The sequence below is a fragment of the Eucyclogobius newberryi genome, unplaced genomic scaffold (assembly GCF_026437365.1).
Source record: "Eucyclogobius newberryi isolate DKJ021-1_F unplaced genomic scaffold, fEucNew1.0.hap1 SCAF_12, whole genome shotgun sequence".
In the NCBI taxonomy this organism is placed as follows: domain Eukaryota; kingdom Metazoa; phylum Chordata; class Actinopteri; order Gobiiformes; family Gobiidae; genus Eucyclogobius; species Eucyclogobius newberryi.
The window spans coordinates 24,571,049-24,587,964 of NW_027315746.1; the positions used below are offsets into that span (position 1 = coordinate 24,571,049).

The following is a 16,916-nucleotide window of genomic DNA, read 5'->3' on the forward strand; positions in this document are numbered from 1 at the left end:
AAGGGATTATTTTTTTGTTAATATCACCAGCCCTAAATAAATGATGTGTTAGTTTTGGACTGTATCATGGAAAACTTTTGCCCACATTACTCCTTTATTGTGATAATCCATGGGGCTTTCTTTGGCATTTCTTGTAAGTCTTGTTTTAGGATTGATGAGCACCTGGCTGTGATTTGTATAAGACTGTTATTATAGTGTCAGTTATTGTGCAAATTTTCTCATTTGATATATTACCAATTGGTTATTATTGCTTCTCTAGTGGATTTTTATCGTGAATGTTCCAAGTGGAATAGACATATCCGAGGTGATACTGGTAAGACATTTTTATTGTAAAGGTTATCAGAAGCAGCATAACTATGAAGAATTCAAATGTTTAACCAAGAAAGAAATGTTCAATGCAATATCTCATGTCATAGATTTTGAAATATTTTTGCTGTTGCTTTATGTCAGGTGAAGAAATTTACGAGATGGGAAATACTTACAGACGTCATAAGTGTGTCATTACACAGGATGGAAGCCATAAATAGGAGGTCAGACAGTGGAGGGTGGAGTGCGATGGGTCAAGTCGTCTGCTCTGATTAAAAGTGTACACTCCCTTGACATCCCCAGACAGGTCCAAGCACCAATCAAGAGGCACACTGAAGATCTATGGCCTTAAACGTTTGTGTTTCTGTACATAGCTGTATTACATTTATTTATAAATAACCACCTTTTCTCAAGTTTTAGGCTTGGCTTAACTATGCCTAAGTAAATTTACCCTATAAGAGTTCGTATTCATAGTCACATATTCTGTGTACTTGTACCTTTTACTTATTTTTTCTTTATGCTGCACTTATACCGTTCGCTAGGCCAGTGTTTACCAAACTATGGTACGCAAGCTTCTTCTGGTGGTACGCATTCAATTCTAATGTTTAATTCAGAGTACATTTTATTTAAATAATTAGCTTTTTTTTCTTGTAATGTCTTAGTTACTACCATGTTAAAGGTTTATTCCTACTTTATTCCTACTTAAGACCTGGTTAAGTCCTTGTCCTGGTATAAACAAATACTTGGACAGCCAAATCTTCTCACTCCTCTAGGCCATAGAGCGGTAGACCCTAGGTCAGGGATGGGCAAACTACGGCCCGCGGGCCACATCTGGCCCGTAGGGCCTTTCAATCCGCGGGCCGGATTGAGGTCTGTCTGCAATTGTATCCTTAATAAATATGACGTGAAATGAATTAAATAATATATTCAATAGCCTATATTTGACAAAATTTCATTTTGGGGATTTTTTTTTTTTTTCACACCAATGATCGCGGGCCGGCCCTCCGCTACTTGCCTGGATTCGAATATGGCCCTCGGAGGAAAATAATTGCCCACCCCTGCCCTAGGTATTGGAGCATGGCACATCCTAGTTAGCATTAGCATATCATGAAAGTCTTACCTCAGTAATATCAAATAAAAATGACAGCTTAGACTGACACCTCCCGCTGTGGACATAGGACGTATTTCTGTTACGCACATTAAATCCACTTTCTCCCGGGTTGAAACAGTCTGCTGTAGCGTGGCAAGTGTCATGAGCGTTTGACTGACACATTCGCTGTCACTTTGCTGGTCAGTGTTCCGCGTGGAGTTTGAGTCCTGCTCTTTTAGACCTGTCAGACATTTCACGGGCCCGCCTCACTGTACTTCTATTTCCAGCAGAACCGCCACCGGCAATTTGGACGCGGAGCTGGCCGAGTGCAGCGTCTGGTGTGGCCCAAGGAGGTGAGTCTGTCAGGCGTGTTGTAGTCCCAGTGGGCTGAGGGCTGGCACACAGCTCCTCACCGCTAACACTGCCACAGGTAATGTTTTCCTGAAGCGCTGCCAGTCCTTTAAGAATTTCCATGCGCCAGGGGGGAAAGGCCCAGGCCCTGCACCCCACATACAAGCGCTCTTTTGAGGCTAGCGCTGTAGGAGCACAGTGAGCCTCCAGACAGCACGCAGACAGCAGCTCTGTGTGTGGAGGCTCGGAGGTGAGAGGATTAGGGTCGACCACAACATTTAAAGACACTGGAGCTTGTTTGGTTCAATCAGGCGTGCTACAAAGCAGGCACACAGCTCTGCGAACTAAAGCTTCTGTTTCTAACCCTGCCATGCAAACCCTGATTATGTGCTGGGCTGGGCTGGGCTAGTCTGGCTCACAGCCGATCTCTGCCAGTGCAGCGGTCAGAGCGGTCAGAGGCAAAATTCATGCTTTTCCCCTGACAAATTTGACAAATTCACAGGAAAGTGCTATCGTTTGTAATCAGTGAGGGTGTCTGATGAGGTTAAATATGAGACTCTGGCGCTTACTTCATGTCTGCATCTAAACAGCTTATACATGAGACCACATAAATCTGACAGCGGTCACATGCGACTGTGAAAGGTCGTGGGACAATGGCCAAGTTCAAACTGCACCTAAAAGTGAAACTCAGACATAAATGCCATAGTCCCCTCTTTCTGTGCTCTGTAGTGTGGAGCAGAGCCCTAATGGCACTGGCAGACAGGTTTAGAAGAGGAGAGAACCGCGTTGGTCTGACTGCGATAAACAGGGCGTATCTGCAGGTCCTGACTGTTTCCCTGCGATTACAAGAACAGGCAGGAAAATGGGAACGCAACGAATCACAACTGAAATTCCATAGAACCGGGCGGGCAACTGATAAATCGCCGACCTGGACAAAGGTACTCGAAATGATAGTGAGATTAAGGGGAAATTTAAGTGAAATATTTTCCAGTTTGTTCTACTTTTGTGTGTTTTGACCTGGAACAAATGCTGTTACATTAGTCCAGCTGCTAGTTATTCTTGCTGTACTAATGTATTTGTTGTTATTTACTTTGTACAGTCACTTTGTTGTGCACCAATCCCTTACGCTGGTTTCTCTCTACTAACTATTAGACTAATTAATTGTGTCATGTTGACGCCTAACATTAAGACTTCCATATTTACAGAGAGTAAATTGAATGGACGTTAACATCAAGCAAACAGTACCACAGGTTTTAAGGTCAATAATGCAGCTTTAAGGACATCTAATGCTAAGGAAGTAGGTTTCAGGATTGGTTCCTCATCTCCTGTTAAACAATATACAAATAAAATGCTTGTATCGGATTATACATGACAGTCTAATTAACTTAAGACAGAACTAGTAACTCTGGCGAGAGTGGCTCCCTTGTGAAAATACATTGTCTGTGCTGCCCGGTGGTTATGGCACAGCAGACATATGCCAGGCTCCAAGTGCAGCCGGCCACAGTATCGTGAGTTCCATTCTGGATTCCCCCATTTCACACTGTACTTTCCATTACATTGACAGAAAAATAGCCACAAACTTATTTTTTCTTTCCCACATTTGTTTCTTTCATTCTTCGTCATATTAATCACACACAAAAAATGTCACATTGCCAAACATAAAAAAAAGAGCCAGGGTTTCTCCGGAGAGTTGTCTTCGGGTCTGTGTTTTCTGCCCAGAGACAGCAGGGGGGCTACAAGGGACACTTCAAACGCCCCCAAAATACACATTTAACCATCCCAGGGACTTAAAAAGGCATTCAATAAAGTGAAAATGTTATTTAGTTCTTCTTTAAAAATAAAATGTATGTAATAAAGTAACAATATGTCTTGTCCCAGTACAGATATACTGTAAAACAGCTCTTAGAGTCAAAATGAGCTTGTGTGTCCTGTTTGCATCTAAATACAAAGCGTTTTTATCTGCCACAAACCAGGAAATAACACTGGTGTGGTGTTAGCATGGTGGATACTGATACATGGTGGCGTGATGGCAATACTCCACTCTTGCCTTTGATAGTTGTAAAAAGCGGTTATAAACTTTGCATTAGGAAAGTGAAGAGTAGGTTTGGACATTAACTGGCTCTGATTTTTACATTTATAAGATGGTGATACAGCGTCTTTAAAATGTGTAGTTTTAATACAAATTGTTGAATTGTTCAGATTCAGGTGAATCAGTACCTTCTTATTATAGAGAAAGAGTCTTAACCAGTGCTTCCTCTAAAACAGACTTGCTGAACATTGACTTTCACTGTTTTTTGTTGCTTCTCATTCATTTTTTTTTGCATAGTTGATACATTTCTTTCTGTGTTTCCACTTGGCCTGCTCACACCTGCTCGTCACTTCGCTGTCTGTAAATCACATCCACCACAGCCTTCGAGGCGGATGGAAAAACTTGCAGCGCGCCCCATAAATCACCATTCAGACAATCAAGCTAATCACTGTTTGAATAGCTGCTAACGAAGATCTAATTGAACACGGTGACTGCAACGGTTAAACGCTGTAGTCTGTTAAGAGCAGAGAATTTAAGTGAGCGCCGTAAACAGGCACCAGAAATGCATTGGTTTTGGGTGAGTTTAGTTACAGTGGCAGCTCCCAGGGGCCCTTCTGGAGCGGGGACCTGAGCAACTGCAGGCCCTCAGACAGAAACAGGCTGGAAATAAAGAGTGAGAGGAGAGGAGAAGCAGGTTGTGCCAGTCAAAAATGCACACCACCGTGGAATAGAACAGAGAGTTAGCCAGGACTTCTAGCCGCAGATACAGCCTTTCAATGTGTGTTGATGGCCATACTTTTTTGTTTTAGGCGCCTTTAGGAAATCTCTATTTATCTTTTACTTATTAATATATCTTATATCTATGCTGGAAACACTAATATATTTGTTTAATTGTAAAATGAAAATGCTAAAGAATGATTAAACAGCATAAGCATGTTTGACAGCAATTAATAACATTTTAATCAAGATTGTGGTGCAATCTTTCAAATTGTCAATGATAAAAAAAAAAAATTATTGAGACAATTCTCTGTCAGTAAAAGCATGCGGTGGCGGCTAAATGTAATGAAAAGCTTCTGACTTTTTTTTACCTTTCCCTGGTCAGAAGGAAAGAAATCCGTCATGATGAGATTAGATCTACACAAAGCTGAAAGGCCATACTGGACGCTGGTGCCATATTGTCTCATATATGTTCATTTTGGGAGCTGTTTTTGTGTGAGAGGAAAGCGCTGGCACCAGGCAGTGGCTCCTAGGGGCCCGGGCCCTTATCACAGGAGCGAGTGGGACAGACAGAGGAAGAGGGGCCGCTGTGTTTGAGCTGTGGGGTTTGTGTTCTCGGGGGAGTCCTGCTGCGCTCCACAGGCTGCTCTGGTCTGATACAACCAATAACAGCCCCGAGGGGAAAGAGCATTGTTTTAACCAATTATATCCCTGTCTTATTTGTGTATTTTTGGCCTGCAATATTAAACAATTGATTATACAAAAATATTGGCATGTTTATCATTTCTTAGAATGAATTAATCGCAGCTGAGTTTAGTAATGGTCCAACATTAACACATACCGGTAGTTTCATTCTTGCTTAGATAGTTCAGTTTATAGGGCCTCAGTGGCAGAGCAATTGACCACAAACCTGAAGTTTGGAAGTTTGATCTCAACTTTGGTCATCCTTTAGTAAAACTGAGTGTACACCATCTGCGTGTCTTTCTGGAGATGTTCATAGAATGTTCCACAATATGACATGAAACCAAGTAAGAAGTCAGATCTGTGGAGGAGTGAGCCTGCTCACAGTAAGGATGCCCATTTTCCAAGTTATTTTAAATGCAATTTAAACATCATCTCCATGGTGACACCAGGTGGCGGACACTCCACTAGAAAAGATGCACCTGGCACTTTTACATATAGTTCATACAGTTATGTTTTGGAGATACATATTTAGTGCCAAGTATGACTTTTATTTTTACACTTTTTGTGTTAATATCACAAATGCATGGGTAATTGAAGTCAAAGTAGAATTCATATCCTCATAGCTAAACATCCAGTTTCACATTAAGTAAAAGTAAGATATTTTACTGAGAAAAGAGTATTTTATTTATCACCATTCATCTCTGTGCCTCATTTGATAACCGATACTATAAAATGCCATAATATCTCTCCATACAGAAAGCAAAATGTCAACTCTCAGCATTGATTGCCTTCATAAACTGTTTTGGGGAGGCTCAGACTTGTTCCAGGACACCACGTCACAGTCACACACGCTCCTGCTCCTTGTTTACATGCAAGCTTTCACTCACTCCCTCTGCTCCACACTGCGGCCTGTTATAGCAGGGAGCGAGCGGGTGTCTGGCATGGCCCTAGTCTATACTGCCCTGCTCCTATTTGTCTGGACACATATAACAAGGCTCATCAATCTTCTTCAGGGGCCTGGATTAGAACCAGCTGGTCCTCTAGAGCTGGAAACTGGCTCTGGGCCTGTCAGAGCGGTCAGTACGGCTGCACAGACACAGATAAAGATGGTATAGGCGGACTACGGAGGCAGTGGGACTTATGGGAATCGTTCAAAATGTATTCCACTTTCCATTTTAGACAGAGATACATACGATCGATATAGTTGAACACCTCCTGTCAAAATTACACATACAATTGGCACTATTTTAGTATTTAGGTCTAGCATTTAGCATTATCCCACTAATTGTTCAGATAATTAGGACAAAGATTAGACTTTGAGTGATTTTATTACTTTTATCTCATAAAGAACAATTTTGACATTATCTTTAGTAGTATATATGTCTGTGTGTGTGTGTGTGTGTGTGTGTGTGTGTATGTGTGTGTATATATATATATATATATATATATATATATAATGGTGAACTGCTCCCAATTAATTAACTTTTTGCATTTAGACTTCCTTTTAGTTTATATTGACATACAAATTAAAAAAGACAGGAATGCAATTTGTGCTAATGCTATCTCTTGCTAAAGAGGCTACTTAAATTATTTCTCTCTTGCTATTTTAAGTTAATTTATTCAAAATTATAAAATGTATTAGGCCCTGCGACGAGTTGGCCACTGTCCCCTGCCTAAGGCCCAAAGTCACTGGGATAGGCTCCTGATACCTGCGACGCCGAAAGGGAAAAAGCGGTAGAAAATGAATGAAAGTATGAAGAAAATGTATTAATTTATCTAATTTGTTGCTTTAAGTAGGCCCACTACAAACTGCTTATGTTTGTTCTGTAGGTACCAGTATTTTGATACCAAGTTAATCTAACTGAAAATCAATGATATAGGTTTTTGTACTACTTTTTAGTTTTAACACACCTTTGAACTATCCTAGACACATTCTTGATATTTTAAAGCCATATAGGCTACCTTATCTTCCACTAAAATCTATGGAATTTTAATATTAAAGTCATCTAAGTTTATACATGTCATATTAGATTTCATCCAGGCTTGCTTGAGTTGCCTCTCAGTGATATGAAAACACTGAAGAGGATATTGGCTTCCTCTGCGGTCTATATGTGCCTTCCCGTGGTTGGTTTTGGCACTGTGCTGAGCTAAGTCAACTTGAGGAACAAGAGAGGTGAGAGCGGAGGTAGATTTAGAGTGTGCCCATGATGAAGGGGAGTGTGAGCCAGAGAGGAGCGGGGAACAGGTCTCAACTGGAGATGCAAAGGCTATAGATTTATGATACACTATGAATATTTTAGCCACGCAATTGCACTTTACTCAAATGTGCAGTACTCTTTCCACCGTTGTATATGTTGGGATTAAACAAAGAAAGAAACAATAATAGCACCTGAGCAATTTCACAGCAGCAACACATAGATGGTGGGGCAAAAGGCTATTACACGTTTTTATTTTCATCATTACTCAATTATACTATTTTTTTACGGCTTTCATTTTAAACTATTGACCACATTCTAATCTAGTATGATTGTTAGTGGATCTGGGAAATATACTGTATCATTACCATTATCAATAATATCATGAATGTTGTTTTGAAGATATGCAAATGTAGATTTTGAGTGTATAGTTTATAATAATTGTATATTTCAAAATGCTGCAACTTGCAACACTAATTTAATTAACGGTAAGTGATATTTCTCAACTTTTGAGGGTAATTTTAAAGGCCTGTGTCATTTATCTGATACTTTGACCTCAACAAATACATTTAAAGAGTTTTAACACATTTCTGAAAAAAAATATGATATTGTATCATCACAACTTTGGCAGTGATATTGTGGGCTGTCACAATACATCAAATTACCTGCTCCTTTGCTTAAATGCATTGTTTTGTGGCGGCAGCAGCAGCTAATAAAGCAGAAAGAACAAAATACTGTACGCCATGATCCTTTGCTCCATTTTGATGAAGACATGACTATTATTAAGCACTTTTATATCTTCGTCTGCAGAATATGACAGCAATTCATAACAAACTCTTATCAAGACATCTTACAATGAAAAAAATAACATGTCGTCCTCAAAATATCACAATAAATATATGAGATGACAATATCATCTCAATATATCTCTTGCTTTTGATGGATTGCCATACTATTATGACCGCTCAAGATATTAAGATATTGTTTTTATCATTATAACCTATTTTTAGTATAAAATTATAAAATAGATTAGTCCTGCCCTAAGAGAGGAATTTAGTCTTGTGGGTTAAGATACATTTTACTTTAAATTTACCTTTAAAACAGCCTCTTCAAACCTAGGCCGAAATTAAACCAGTCAAATGCTAATCCGGTGCAGTACTTGGCAACTGTAAGGGAAATAACCTTGATGGCAGTCGAAACATCTCAATTTCAAAAACATTGTTCGGATGATATGAACCCTTTTGACGGCCGATGTTGCTTGCTGAATACAGTGAGATACAGCACTAAAATAATATGACCACACAGGAACATATCGGAATATTACAGCACATCGTTGGTCAGATTTGAAAACAACCAATAGATCATCAGCTTGTCCAATACGCTTAAAGTGGTGACATTTTCTATTGACATGTGCTTGAGTGACATGAGTTCCCTGACCTGCCTCCTGTCCTCTGACCACTCTGCACCCAGGCTCCGTCCAGCTGTATCAACACCAGCCTGTGTGCAGTGCGAGGGAGGGGGCAGTGAGAGAGAGAGTGTGTGTGTGTGCGTGCGTGTGTGTGTGCGTGCGTGCGTGTGTGTGTGTGTGGTGTTTATGTGTACCAGCACCCATCACCGCGAGCCCACTCAAAGGAATTCAGATTATTCCACTCTGTCCATGCCCCCCTCTGCAACCATGCCCCGAGTCAACAAACATCTGGGGTCAGGGCCAAAGCAATCAGCGCGGAGAGGGCGTGAGGCGGGCCGCGGAGCTGACAGGTGGATAGAGCAGTACAAATCGATAATTATTAAAGTACAGTTTTAGAACATTTATTATCCAGATGCCAAGCTCCTTTCGAATACATCTATTATGGCGATCCAAAATAGATCAACTGAACACGTCACGTACAATCATGTCATATCATTATAATGCATAACTATAAATAGAATGAATTGCTTTAAATCTCATTTGAATTATTCTGTCAAGTGATTTAGACAGACAATAAAATGTTTTTATCCTCTGATGGAGACAACTTAAAGAGGACACTATATGTAAAGTTGACTTTCATGAGCTTGTTGTAATGCCTCGTTTTGATTCATGCATTTTTAAAATATTTGTGTATTCAAGGTTTAAGTGCTAATTTACCTCCTATTCCAGCCCACTACTCTTTTCAGACTCTGGGTTATACATGTAATGTGAAAAACAATAAAAACAATAGACACAGGTAAAATAAGTCGTTTGGAAGACTCGTTTTGGATCTATTTTGCCGTTTACGATGAACTAAAAGTAAAATTATTATTGATGGTTTAAAACTAAATGCACAGGGGGGAAAAAACATATGTCCTCTTTAATGCATTTTAAGACTTCAATCTCAGTGTTTAATAAGAACACATACTGTATTGTGTTCTGTAAAAATGTCTGCCTTATAACACAGAACAACACAGATGTTACACCCCAAGAAGTCAGATTTTGCGTCAAAAAATGTATAACTTAATATTTTTCAAAGCAACAGTTGATCTTGGTTTCCCTGAGATGTGACATAAAAGAGATACAAAGCATTGGCCCCTATGCTAATCCTCTGAAGCTCTAATATCATAACTGAGCAGAACTCGTCCTGCAGAGGTGGATGAATGGCCTCTTTGTTTTATTGGTATTATTTCTGGCAGGCTCAGCACACGCGTCTGCACTGAGCTGACTGAGGGGCTATACCCAGATGGCAATGCTGCTACAACTTATTGTATAACAAACACATCTTTCAGTCTCCCAGCAGCCCATAGCGGTCGCGCTATGGGCTGGGAGCGGGGCCAAGTCGTGCTTTACCTCTCACCGCCTGACCTCCTCTGCCTCTGGGCTGCTCTGAACAGGAGCATCCCCAAGACAGGCTGGTTTAGAGTTTAAAGCGGGATACTGGAGTTTGCGGTACTACTGTATTTCACAATCACATTATTTACAACATTAGTACAGATTTCATACTTTTAAATATTACTTTAAAGCTTTTGATCCTATAAAATATTTGATTCTGAATCAGAAAACTGTATTGATCCCTGAAGGTAAATTCATTGAAGCCACCTGGCTAAATATACTACATTTTATCAATTGCTTTCACAGAAAACATTTCAAATCACTTGAATTAAGATTTCTAATATTCCAGTTACATTGGCTTGTGAAGTAAAGCAAATCTGCCAATGGAAGATAAGTTTTCCAAACTAAAGTGAATTAAGAGTGAATCAATGCAGTAATTTAACCCTTATTATTCATTTAATGTAAGCCAAAGGCTACCCTAACCTAGACCAAATATGCTCCGTTCAAACTGTCATAAAGCTGTCAGTACAGTAACCGTTTGTTGGATGGTTTTCTGTCACCAAGACACATTGTATTAACAAATCTCACATTAAGTTTAAGAGCATAAAAGATAAGAAAAGACCTTCAAGTGTTCGTCCTGGTTTTTGTGGAGCTTGAACTATTCTCTCAGGAATTCTTTGACATTTTGTCTAATCCACAGATGAACTGATGGTCTAGTACCGGTAGGTTTGAAAACAAATTCAGACCCTGTGAACATTAGTTCCAACAAGATCCAAAAAATATGTAATTATACAGCATAATATTTATTTAATTTTTTTTTCGATATAAGAGCAAACTGCAAATAATTGATTTTGTGATTGGATGCTAATGTAGCTAACAACACACATTCAGCTTACTTGACAATTTACAGTACAACTTCCATTTACATAGAATATAGTTCAAATTTGATTAGATTTAAAACCACAGAATCCATTCACTCCTTGGTCTGTTGTGCACATGTAACCGTGATGATATCCTCCAGTAAAAGGCTTCTCTTCCCTTTTTACTCCTGATGTAATGTTTGTAGTAATGCTGTATTTTACCACTTTTTTTAACACGTTTGCGCTCAGTGTGATCGCAGCCCGCTCAGACAGCAGATCCATCATATTTTAATTACCTCTCGCATGTTGCTTTCAGATGACTAACGACTATTTGGAGTTGAAAGCCTCGGTGGTTCCCTGAGTGCTGCCGGGGCGTGTGATTCTCTACAGTCTGGACCCTGACAGCTGGCACAGGGGAAAGTCAGAGCAAAAGAGGTAAAAAAAAAGTCAATAACAGGAACTCAATCAGCCCGCCTGGTTTCCGGTAAAGCCACGCACTCTGGACTGGTGGCTGTGACAGAAGCTGGCTCGCTGAGTGAAGCCTGGCTGCACATCGACCCCCAGTCTGCTCTTACTGTGCTGCGCGGGGCTCATTTGTACCACACTGCAAAGAGAGCCAGAAATGTGCACGCTAAGAGCCAAAGTAAGTAGAGAGAAAGAGAAATAGAAAGAAGGAGAACTTCCACTCAGGTCAGTGTGGGCCATAGACCAATCTGCACTCATTCCTCAGCTCTCATAAAATTATTAAAAATAGAAACCTATGAAAAATGTGGAATAAAAAATAAATAAAACATGCTTCTATATTGTTCGTTTTGGCTTGCCATTACGAGTTGGTTTGACTAAATTGTTAAATGACAAACTTTGACAGCAGATTTTAAAAAAGGTCACTCTAAAACCTTTTTTATCTCAATATGTGTCCAGATTTTATTCAATGATGTAGCTTATGTTTGTGGAAAATGTGGTTTTGTGAACTCCAAAGCATCGGTGTCATTATTTTGCAGTAAGTAATAGGTAGTATAGTTTCTTGCTTATACTGCAGCGATGTGGGCAGAGTGACTTTTCTCTCTGCTTCTGTCAGCAACTCCTTCATGTTTAGTCTGAATGTCACTGTCCATCAGCTCATTGCACTGCACAAATATCACAAATATACTGCTTTTTTTTCTCTCGTCTCAAGGATTTAAGAGAGCTACATTTTTTACAACAAAGAAGATCACACTGCGTTTCGAAGAAAACCCAGTCATTTCTTGCCTTTAGAAGCAAAACCATCTAAAGTCAGTGGGTCACTTGGTTTCCACAAAATGCAAATGATTCTTTTAACGATACAAGACCCTTGTTGGGTGAAAATATGCTTTGAAAATGCAGCGGTAGCATCAGCAGTTAACAAATAATGGACTAATGTGAAGCTACGGCTATCACTAAATACAAAAATAATTACTCACAAGATTATTATAACTTAAAAAGCCTAAATGAGCTGTAACATGCACTGATCTGTTGTCATTTACAATGGTCAGGAGAAGCTGTGAAATGATCAGTATCTCTGACCTAGTGCTGAATAGGGCTGCACAATGTTATGCTTTTTACTTTTTTTAGTATAAAATGTGTGAATATAAATTGGCATTATTTTCATCCAATATGTATAAATAGCATATTTAAAACAACAAAGTGCGGAAAAAACATCAGAGCAATAAAAACAGTATTTACTATAGAATAAAACAAGAACGTACAATTAAAAATAAAATATGTAATTTCACATCACACAAACACATCCAGGAGCATTACCATTTTATAAAAGACTGGGATATGAACTGCTAAACTCATTAACTAATTTGTCTAAAATATAAAGGAATAGGAATAATATTTTGTAGGTTACAGAGAACATCTTGTTACTTAAATAATTGCATCATTTGCAATTTGATAATTGCATCAACTCAGACAAAAATATCTTAAGTAGTAGTAGTCTAAATGTTTTTTTTATTTTTTATTTTAATTGGATTTTTCTGTTTTGATTCAAGACTCATTTCACAGCGTACATTTTCAAACATGTTTCAACACCAACACAAGAATCAAAGGCATTTCAGAATATGTTTGGTAAAGTGTATCCAACAGGGTTTGAAGGTTTTGTTTTTGTTTTAAATTATATTATTCCAAATAATTAAATGTTTGCTCATTTGCTATTGCTATATTTGCTATTAACAACGAATAACCTTGCAGTAAATGACCAGGCACAATTCTTTATCTCTCCCTTCTTGATGCCCTACTAGCGCACCCTTCTGGCTTATATCCTTCTCTACAGCTACTTACATTTCAATACCAAGCCAATAGTTCCCTTTAATCAGTCCCAGATGAAAGTTATTGCACGGGCCGTTCCGTGTTAACAGATATCAGTCGTGGCCTTTACACTGCCCCCTCTGACTCCTCTGGTTCTCACACTCTCTCTGCCCCTCCGCGTTCCCAACCGCCCGGACTAATTGAATAACTCGCGACCCCATGGACCGCCTCTCTGTGGGATTAGGATATGATCTCCAAAAAACGCTCCTCGGAGGGTAAACACAGCCAATTTAGAGCCATTTCATGCTCGGTGCAGCAGTGAACGAAAGGCCACACAAAGAGAAAGTAATTCATGGAGTCTTGCATTAGCTGTAGACTTCAAGATCTGCCATTTCTCTCATGAAATGTTTCTGTTTTTGTTCATTCTTTCATTTGGCCATTTGCCTCCCACTGTGCACGGCGCAGACCATAAATTAGCAAAGGAATTGAGAGTAATTTGCTTTACACATCTGAGCTCCACATGTGTACGGAACGGCATACATTACAGACAATTAAAATACATTCATATTACAGGGGCGTACGTATTAGTTCTAAAGAATGAACAACATGGTGACCTAGCATTCACCTCTTGCTTTGATCAGAAAGACCTGAAAAGAATCAGTGGTTTCTTTGTGAATCAGATTTCTCTAAATGAAATAATCTAAAAATAAAAATGTAATTTGCATACATGAGCAACTGATGATCCAGTGTTTGTAGAAAGTTAGACGCTCATTGTTCCAGAGGGTTCAGTGTTATTTCAACCATTTTCAACCATTAGATTGGTTTTGTATGTTTGCTTTACTGACTAGACAGCCCATCTCAACAATAAGCAACTGTCAGGGACCAAACTCGCAAAGCACAAGTGCAGCAGCGTTCTACCAATGAGCCACACAGTCACACATAAACCTATATTTAAAGTTTGATTGAAAATGCTTTGCTTTTTTGCTTTTAGATGTTGTTGTCAAATTCGCTCTACTTTCAGTATTAACAGAACAGATGTAATTGTTCACTATAAAATACAAATTACTAGAATAAAAATGTGGTTGAATTAATCTCAAAATATAATTAAAGGTGACATATTATGCTAAATCAACTTGAATGAGCTTTGTTCTTGTTACAACTATTTTGCTTGATTCCTGCATGCTCAGAAAATTCCTGTTTTCACCTACCCCCTATCCTTGCCCACATCCCTGGACTTAGTTGTAATTATTTGAAAAATTCTTCATGAAAGATTCTTAATGAAACATGTAGGATTCTAAAATATCACATTGTCTCGTTTCAAAAATAAAACCTAAATAACAATCACAGGTCAGTTCTCTCGCTTCACAACAAGAAGGTCCTGGGATCGATTCCCAGGTGGTGCAGAGCCTGTGTGGAGTTTGCATCTTCTTCTCGTGTCTGCTCAGGTTGTCTCCGAGTACTTAGGTTTCCCCTACCACTAAAAACGTGTGTATGAATGAGAGTGTGTTATGAGAGTGAATGCAGGACAACGGCTGAAAGTTTGCCCACGGCTAATCCAGCATATTTACATCCTGTGTTTCATGTATAGTCATTAACCTGAACTGTCTTGATCCAATTAAATAAGAATTAAATTACAATAAAATGCCACTATGAAATGCCGGGGCTTATCCGTTCTGCAGTTTTGAACAGGAACTCAATGGACCTAAACTGCTTTGAATCAATATTGTGTTTTAACAACAAAACTATGATCTACTTAAGTTATAGTTCAATACTAAGTAACTGAAAAAGCACGATTAATGCCATATTGTACAACATTTCTGGTGGAAGTGATTAGTAACTAGGGAATTACTTTTATATTGTTGTATGCAAAGTAATTAAAAACAAACAAAAAAGAAGCATTTTTTTTTTTTTAATTTTAGGATCATCTGTGGGCATTAAGGTCAATTTAACTTTTACAGTGAAACAAATCCTTGCCTTATTTGTTACACAGACTTAAACCTTAAACGCTTTCCTTCCAGCTATCTGTTTGAATTGTGGCTTCCCCCTATGATGGTTAGAGCTCCAGTAAAAGTAGCTTTTCGCTCACCAGACCTGCCACAGTTGCTGTCATAATAGGAGCAGGAGAGATATATTAGATACCCATATATTTCCTGGTGGGACTGCAGTCCGACTGTGCGTTCCCCCTGGCACATTTAGCACAGAGACAAAACCCAGATGACTGCTCCAGAATCTATCCAAACACAGACTAAGTACACTGCTTTGGATGTGGATTCCCAAAGAAAATAATGAAAAAGCCACTGGTGGAAAAATTTGTTTCGGTCAGGACAATTCAATTGAAAAGAGACGCTTGGAGCTGTCGCGGACGGCCCAGGGAGATCTTATTAAAGCTAACAATAAAGACGGATAAAGAAATGATTATATTAAAAGATTATGAATGATTTTGGTATGAAATGTGGATGTCTCTTAGTAGCCTTTTGTATTTTTTATTTGTTGACATTAATAGATGTAGATCGATGACAGAATTTGTGGAAACTACTGCTCAAGTAAGAGTAAAAGGGACGCAACTGATTTATTATTTCAATTAATCGAAAGGACAAAACATGAAATAATGCACACAATCTGGTATTTTCCAAGGGTAGACCACAGACATTAGAAAAATGAATTAATCATAAAGCATTTGTTGACTTACAAAGAATAAGGTCTACTGAAGTAAAAGTATGAAAAGTAAAAGTCTGAAAACAACTATTAGTTTCTAGACAGACTATGCACGCCTACACACTCCAAAAACTACAAGAAACATCTTCTCCAAGAAGCACAATTGTACTAAGATGTTACTTCAGTATGTTCTTACCCTGATAATTATTTTTTTCTTTGGCTTGTCAACCGCAGTGGTTGAAAATATTACCAGAATGTTGGATATTTTGGCATAAATTCCAAAGTCCTGTCACAATAATGACAATATCAACTTATTGTTCACTAAATAATAGTTGGAACAATATTTTTGGGGGCTAAATATTCATTGTGTATACATTTTCCTTGCACTAGTAGAATTTTCTGTTATTTTTTTGTAGTTCAAATACGAGGGTCAAAGTAACATAAATATAGTCAGAGCCACTTTTGCACTCACGGCACAGTGTTTATTTAGAACTCTTTTTTTTTAGTGGTTATTTATTTAGTTTATGTGTAACGTTTCTCTTCACCTGCTGTACTTGAACTGTGCATTGCAACACAAAGGTTCTCTTATCTTCTGTGACAAATTACTAAATGTTTTCTGTGATTCTGCAGCTTTTGGGTTATGGTGTAATTGGCAAAAAGTGGTTTAAATATGATCATATATTGTGGTATTTTGACGTATATATCGCACTTCAGAATGTGTTACAGAGCAAAGATAGGTGAACCATGTAATCGAGTATACAAGTCATCGCATTCCACTAACGACACTAAACTCGAGCTACTTTATTGGTTTGATGTCATGTTATTGATCGATGGTGATGCGCAACAGTATTGTACATAATGTTGTTTACTTCTTGTCATCTTGCCGTTGTAGTTGGTCAAGCGACAAACAATTGCTATAACTAACACTGTCAAGATAACACAAACAATAATTGAACAGTACATTTAAAATTCCATTGTG

At 38.6% G+C, this 16,916-nt stretch overlaps 1 long non-coding RNA gene across 2 annotated transcripts; it reads left to right on the plus strand.

The window, feature by feature from the left end:
* Positions 1-1,524: 1,524 nt before the first annotated feature.
* On the plus strand, positions 1,525-11,439 carry LOC140356565 (uncharacterized). Of its 2 annotated transcripts, none has more exons than XR_011926077.1 (3): positions 1,525-1,596; positions 1,684-1,749; positions 11,331-11,439. It is a non-coding gene; the product is annotated as an uncharacterized lncRNA (long non-coding RNA). The 2 variants fall into 2 exon arrangements; XR_011926078.1 differs by having other exon boundaries at positions 1,544-1,596; positions 1,687-1,749.
* Positions 11,440-16,916: the final 5,477 nt, after the last annotated feature.